This window comes from Myotis davidii, unplaced genomic scaffold, assembly GCF_000327345.1.
Source record: "Myotis davidii unplaced genomic scaffold, ASM32734v1 scaffold159, whole genome shotgun sequence".
In the NCBI taxonomy this organism is placed as follows: Eukaryota; Metazoa; Chordata; class Mammalia; order Chiroptera; family Vespertilionidae; genus Myotis; species Myotis davidii.
The window spans coordinates 206382-214228 of record NW_006291231.1 but is presented as its reverse complement, the minus strand read 5'-3'; positions in this window follow the sequence as shown (position 1 = coordinate 214228).

The window sequence follows — 7847 nt, the reverse complement described above, 5'->3', positions numbered from 1 at the left end:
CAGTAATAGCAAGAAATGAAAGGTGATGTGTCTTAGAACCTGTAGTTAATACGCAAGTACGCATTGTTATATTGAGTACATGCAGCTCTGAACTGGGCTTCTGGAAAATGCATATTGTGCTTTCAAAGTGGACTGTTTGGCAGCCCCAGGTGAAAATGTGATGATTTATAAATTGTTGGAAATGTGGATTTTTTCCCCCCAAGAAATTAAGACCCTAAAAAGACAACATGAAACACGAATGAAGAACGTGTGTGTAAGTTGTTAGCCACTGCCCATATGTTGGTGCCTTTTGTTGTATTGTTTGTATGACAATAAGTAAGTGCTTTATTCTTTTGGACAATTGGGCAAAATTTAAATATGCTACATCCCAGGAAGTCAATATTGGATTTCAGCAATTCATTCCTGCAGGTAGACAGCATGTTTATATATAACACTGTGTGTGTGTGTGTACACCACATGCACATGTAAACATAGATTTCTTGTAAAAAAAAAAATGTAAATGGTTGGGGCCATTTAAAAAAAAAGAAATGGCTGATGTGGCTCAGTTGGTTGAGCGGTGTCCCGTGCACCAAAAGGTCACAGGTTCAATTCCTGATCAGGGAACCTTCCTGATGTGCAGGCTCGATCCCCAGTAGGGTTGTGCAGGAGATAGCCAGTCAATGGTTCTGACCAATGTTTCTCTCTCTCCCTCCCTCTCCCTTCCTCTCAGTGGCTATGTGATGCATTGTGTAATTGAAAGCATTGAAATAACAGACCTGGCTCCGTTCTTAATAACTTTGATAATTGGGACAAATTTCATTTCTCAAGGTTACCAGCTGCATAATTAACACTGAGCAATGGCCTGGGTGGAAGTGTTCCGGGCCTTGATGGTGTGGCACACCCAGCAAGACATGTAGGAGTGCAAGAAACTCAAGGGGGTACTGCACCTCCTGACAGACAGACGCAGTTCCTGCCGTGAGAAGGGCAGTGCAGGGCTCTGGTTCTTGTCCCAGCTCTCTCGGCAGCAGCCTTTCTGAGAGATCTCTAGGTTCTTACAGGAAATGAAGTTGGATGAGATGACAAAAATTTTCTACCCCTTCCTCTTCTAGATACTACATGTTACACCTTTCTGAAAACCATAATTTAAAATAAGATTTACAGGTTGCCTATGGCTAAAAATTGAGCCTCAGAATTTTCACATAACCAAGCAACACAAATACAGTGTGACTGATGGCCCTCAAGTGCTAAATGGATTCTATAGAAGAGAAAATGAATCATTGTAATTGTTTGGTCAAGGATGCCCTATATAAATTAAAGAGAAATATATCTTAGAAAATGCAAACACAATTATGAATGCATAACGATTACCTCACTTTCTTTTTCTTTGATAACCATAAAAAAACCCGATGATTAAATAAGGCATAAGGGGGTTGTGAGCATTTTAAAAATTATCTTTATGGAATGTCTAGATTACTTAGAGATATTTTAGATTGACTGCATTGTTTGAGATAGGTGAATTTGTTTTCAAGAACAAATGAGGGAGAGTTCGTTGCTTTGTCTTTTGAAATGCATTGTATAGATTTTCATTTTAGCTGTTGGAATAAATTCTATGAATACAAATTTGCTTAACAGTACATTGTTTAGATCAGCTTGGTTGGTCGAAGCTTCTCAAAATTGGTTTAGCATCTCCTCTTTACCCTTTAAAAAACTTCTCTATTGAATGAACTAATAAAGACATAAATGAAAGATACTTAGGAAAGCAATGTGCTCGATTATTTTAGTCTACATTAATTTGTAAAATAGCAAAGCACATTTCCGGAAGAAATCAATCATGCTATCATCATTATTGTTAAAATTCGGATTGTACACAAATTCTATGTGGGCTAATTGGAATGCGGAACATTGTGAGTCCAGGTGCAGAGGTTTATTTATAGTAACATCATCCAACAAAAGCTGTCTGTTTAGCACCACGGTCCTGAAGTATTTTAACACATAAATATAATACAAGCAAACCTTAGCTAGCAAGAGTCCTCTGGGATGAATATGTGTGGGTTTATTTGCTCATTCTTTCAGGACTGCTTTATTGATTACTTAGCTGTGAGAGCCTCCCCACTGGGGATTGTCTAGAGAAGAGAGAGTTGTTGTTTCTGAAGGAAGTGGTGGTGTGAGAGACAAAACAAAGGGCACATGGGGTGATTAGTACAGTTATGAGGTGCTGGACACAATTAGGGGATGCGGATGACAGATTCTCCCCAGATGGTTTAGAGCTTTTTAAATCCAGAGCCTTTCGTTTTAATTATGGGAGGATTTGTTTGTTTGGTGGTTGGTTGGTTTGGGTTAATACACAAAACATTTCCTGGCTTCTTCTCTAACAGGATAGGAAATTTCTGGCTGCTGCTTTAATAGGATAGGAAATTTTGTTCCAAGGTTACAGTCTCTTGAAGGGGTTAGCGTCTGCTTGTCTAAAGTTGCTGCCCAATGTGCCCTGGTCCCAGCTCCTATGAACAGGTGAAGGGCATAAGTACAAAATGGGTAATGATGGCAGCTTGACACAGACTGGGCACTTACTATGAGCCGGGCACTTTGATAGGTGCTCTATGTCTATGGTCTAAGTCTCATAATCTTGGTGGTGGTTCCTGTTTCCTCACACACAGAGGGTGAGTACCTGCAGCTGGGAGTTGGAACGGCCGTCCTCTGTGGTAGGGGCTCCCCAACTAATACTCTTAAGTGTCAGCTGTGGGGAAGGATGTCTCTTTACTACATGTACCAGGGCAATGTCTACAAATTCTATTGAGGAGGCTAGTTACCCATTTTATGGACGGTCACTCTTGATGAAAGGCAGCTCTGATGGGGTGTTGCCAGTTGCACCAAGTGACCTGGGGTCAAGGTGCAGCAGGCACTGCATAGCCCAGAGTCTTGAACGTGATTGCTCTCAGGGTGAGACAGGTACCACAAGTAAATGGCGTGGGACAGGTAGGCCTGGCACATGGGAAAGTGCATGCACCTTCTAAAGGGGCAGGCCCTACTTCGTGCCACCTGGTTGCTACCACAAGGGAACGCAGACCCAGTGGTGGCCTAGCTTCCAAGTCTTCTAGAAAAAATAAAAAGCCAGGCCCTTCTGATACTGTCTGTAGGCCACGAAACCTGTTTGTCGATGCAGCTCATCCCCTGCACATGGTACTCTTCTAATCCTTATAATTCAGCGGTTCTCAACCTGTGGATCACGACCCCTTGGGTGGTCGAACAACCTTTTCAAAGGGGTCACCTAAGACCATATCAGATATTTACATTACGATTCATAACAGTAGCAAAATTACAGTTATGAAGTAGCAATGAAAATTTATGGTTGGGTCACAACATGAGGAACTGCATTTAAAGGGCCAGAAGGTTGAGAACCACTGTTCTAATTCCTCCTCATTCAGGTTTATTCGTTCTCTCTCTCCTCATTTTGATGTCAATTACAATCACTTGGGGAATTTTTAAAACCACACCCCACACCAATGAAATCTGAATCTCATGGACCCAGGAGATTCCAAGGTGCAGCCAGGTCCGAGGACCAGGCCCTGAAGCCTTGCTGCTCACTGTGCCCCTCACATCATCACCATCATGCCCATGGCAAGTGCAGATTCTCAAGCCCCACCCCAGTACTACCGAGACAGTCCCTGCAGTTTAACAACATTCCCAGGTGATTCCCACACAGGTTACAGTTTGGGAAGCATTGCCTAATAATTATCAAGTAACAGGGTGAACCTCCCTTCTAAGCCTTAGGACAGTGGGTCTTAACCACAGTCACACATTAAAATCACCAGTGTTTCAAACATGTCCCCATGTCCCAGCCTGCCCTGGGAGAGTCTGATTTAATTGATCTGTGGTGAATCCTGGCATCAGCCTCTTTAAAAACTGTCCCAAGTGAGTCTGATATGCCACAGGGTTGAAAACAACTAACTGCTTTAGTTCAGTTTCCTTCATTTTGTAGTTCTACGAACTTGTCTTCACCCAATAAATATTTCTACTATAAAGTTGTCTGATAGAGAAAGGTAGGTACCACGTGGTGGGGGGAAGGGGGAAGGGGGGCATCTATAATACTTTCAACAATAAAGATAGATTTTAAAAAAATAAAAAGTTGTTTGATAATTCATATTTTAAAAGGCTCTGGGAGAATTTTGCCTACTACGGCAACTATGTAAGCAGTTATATCCAGGTCTGAATGTTTTGATTTCTTATGCTAATTAACTCCTCAACTGCCACTTTTGAAGATGGGTTTAAGAGTTAGTCTGCCCTCTTTGTAAACAGGCAGACCTTTACTCTCTGGTTTTCAGTCTGTCTACACAGCAAAGTCATCTGGGGCCTTTCCAAAGAACTAGGATGCCTGGATGCAACCACATTCACTGTGTTTTCACAGAACTCAGATGCATCTGCTGAGGCGAAGGACAGAATCCATGCTCCAGTCCCCCAAACACAGGCCAGTAAGAAATCAGGTATCTTGCCTGAGGGGACTTAGAGATCACCTGCAATAAATCAGATCACTCCTGATTCTCCAGCTGGAGAAAGGAGATAACATGCCTTCTGTTACTTGTGAGAGACCTTCATGTAGTGTTTATAAAACGCTTAGCACAGGGTCACCTGTCAATACTCTCAAAGCCTAATCCGTCTGGGCAGGGCTTCTCCTGGCAGAAGACATTCATCTTAAATGGGGCACATCAGGACTTTGGCTCCCCTTTCTTTGACTTCTACCCAAATTAAAGCAGCTTTTTTTAATGAACTATTGCATTGCTTTTAGTCATAAAGATATGAAATAACTGCCTTTTCCTATGCAGATGGCATGGCTTACCATAAAGAACCAGAAGTATCTCCAATAAGCCAAATGTTCCCCATTGATGTGAAAATGAGGGTCTCCCCCCAACCCAACCCCCAGACAATCTGAGCAAATCAACTGAGCAGTTCAGTTTATTCAGGTGGGGTATGCCGGAAAGCTAAGCCATGTGCATGAGCAAGCAATCCAGTGTACTTTAAGATTCATACTAAGATGCAATGGTCGTAGTGGCCAACAGGTTACACATTTTATTCAAGTTTAATGGGTTAATTTATCTGTGTCACATGCTACAGTGGCTTCCTATCTTCCTGTCATAGAAGTTAAAAAGAAAAGCTAACATTTATAGGGCACCTTTGGATACAAATCAAGAGAAAGCTTGTCTAAGAGAAATAACATGTTCAAATGCCCTGGCCCAGGGGGCTGGAAAGATCCGTAGGAGCTTAGGTGGATGCTTGACACACAACACCTGCGCTAGAGGCTCTCTGGCGCCCCCTTGGGGCACACTATGGTAATAAGGCTCAACCTGGCTTAAGACAGCAGCTCAGCTCATGTTTTCTTAGTTATCTTCCACATAGTCTTCATTTCGGAGAAGTAAAGAAAGTCCCTGCCTTTGTAGAGTTTAAACTCTGGTGGTATCTCAGATTTCATTTCTAAACATGGGTCCGATCATCTAGAAACCGTTTGAAGAAAATGAAAACACTAGATCTCTTCTCATGGAGGTATTTCCAACAGTCCTTTAGGAGTCTGTTTTAATGACAGGTTCTTAGGTGTTTTTCCCTGGTTTTCTCTTCTTGTTTGTGGAAAGATATATATCTTTTGTGTTCATTTTAATAAATCTAGATACATTGAGAGATTGTGAATGCTTAAGTAGAAATTAGAGAATGCTCCAGGAAATTCAACCTTAGAAGCTACCTCACCCAGTTTCCTTTTCAGAGGAGATAGTGAGATGCAAACTTACCCTCCCAGCTGCCATCTGTTCAGTGGGCTTCATTGTCTCCCTAACCAGGCCCCATCGAGGCCTTAAAGTTCCCCAAAGCTTTGAGGGGATATTGTTTACTTGGTAACTGAGAAGCTTAAAGGCCCAGCAGCCTCAAATATAGAAAAACTGAGTCAAGCTTTCAAAAATGAAGACTCATTACTTATTGTTTATAAAAATGTAAATTATAAGTCAGTTACTTTTTGAATTAGCATGCCTACTATTTTTAGCTCACAAGAAGCATATACTAGTACTATTTGATAAAAGTTCCCAAGTGGATCTTAAACTACTCATTTGTGTGTGTTTTTTTGTTTCGTTTTTTTTGTTGTTGAATTTTAATCTCAATTTCATAAAGCAAAACAAATTAAAACAAATGTTTGTGTGTATAAAAAATTGAACAGATATTGCTCCAACATGATAATAGTAATTCTTGGAGTACCAAGTATTTTTTTTCTCTATGATTTTCTATGTGTTCCTAGTTTTCTGCAATAATACTACATTGTTATTATAATGAAAAATATACATATATAGTGCTATTTTATTTATTTATTTATTTTTTGTATTGATTATTTTTTTATTTTATTTTATTGCTTAAAGTATTAAAAAGGGTATTACATATGTGTCCCTTTTTTTTTTCCCCGCCCGTGACAATCCCCTGGCCTCCCCTAACCCCCAGTGTCTTATGTCCATTGGTTATGCTTATATGCATGCATACAAGTCCTTCGGTTGATCTGCATTTGTGTTCTTTATGAAGGCATAAATTTGACCATTTGTATTTTTATCAAATTATCTCACGTGGTTCCGATGGCAGTGGTTGCATATCAGAAAACACTGAGAATCAGTGCCCTAGGGCTTGAAGGATGGCCCAGAAAGCTTTAGGGTGCTAACTTGTTGTCTGCAAAAAAACATTTCCCTTTAGCTTAGCTCTCAGAGAGTGATCCCATTTCTGTAAAGGCTCTCTAAGTTCTCTGCACAATTATATACCGAGCATTTCTTGAAGGCCTACGTGTGCTAATAGATGCGGGCTGACTGGAAATGGCTAAGTCATCTCCAGCATAAAGTTGTTTCCTATGTAGGTTTTCCTATTAGTCATGGTGCTCAAACGTGAGCCATCCATGCTGGGGGGGGGGTGGGGAGGGCATCTTTAAGACTTACCGGTAATAGCCTTCCAAACCTCTGACAGATGCTACCCTGAGGATCTGGAACATTATTCCCTGAGAATGCCTTCCAAGTGGAGGTTTCACTGCAAAGGATACTTTTTGGCTTTACAATTAGCAAAACAAATTTTTCTTGCTTCCAGCAACAAAATGAACACATAAAAATGAAAAACTCTCAGTTTATGGATTCTAAACAGATACGCAAATCCTGAAGATTCTTTGTTGCTAGTTTAAGGTATATTCTAATATCTGCTTAAACAGTGATGCTTCAAGCATGGTCATGAGCTAATATGGGAAGTAGACCAACGTGCTCTCTTGTCTCTGCTTCCTGATTCTCCTCTACCTGGGAAAGTGTTCATTTCTACCTTCCTCTGGCCCCAGGGCCTGTAGGAGCTGAGCTCTCTGCTTTGTGTTCGCAAACCTGCCTTTCTTAGCTGCTATAATAGCAACTTACAAATAGAAGTAGGTGTTTTACTTCTTCCTGGGGCTTTTGCATTTTGAGGATGGAAGGTTTTGTGCTATTCAGGAAGGATGGTGAATATTTGCAAAAGTTCAGAAAATAATTCTGGGCAGCAAAGGGGTTTCCCCTGAAATCAAAACCTCCAGACTATTTCTTCCCTCTGAGAAATCACTCTGACCTTTGTTCTTCCTTCCTTAGTTTTTTCATAAGATGGTAGCTATCAAAATGCCATCTTAATCATAAAGGGACACTAAAATGTGTCTCTGAATGCATGTTACTTTTATTTTCCCTTTACAGTTTCTTAAAGCAAATTAAACACATGAATATGGATTTATGCAAATTCATATAAATAGATAATGATGTATATATGAACATATTGCCATATTTTCTATAAATTGCTATAAAATGGAGATTACTTTCAAGTAGTAGGTTTTGCATGGACTACTTAAATTTGTGCAAGAA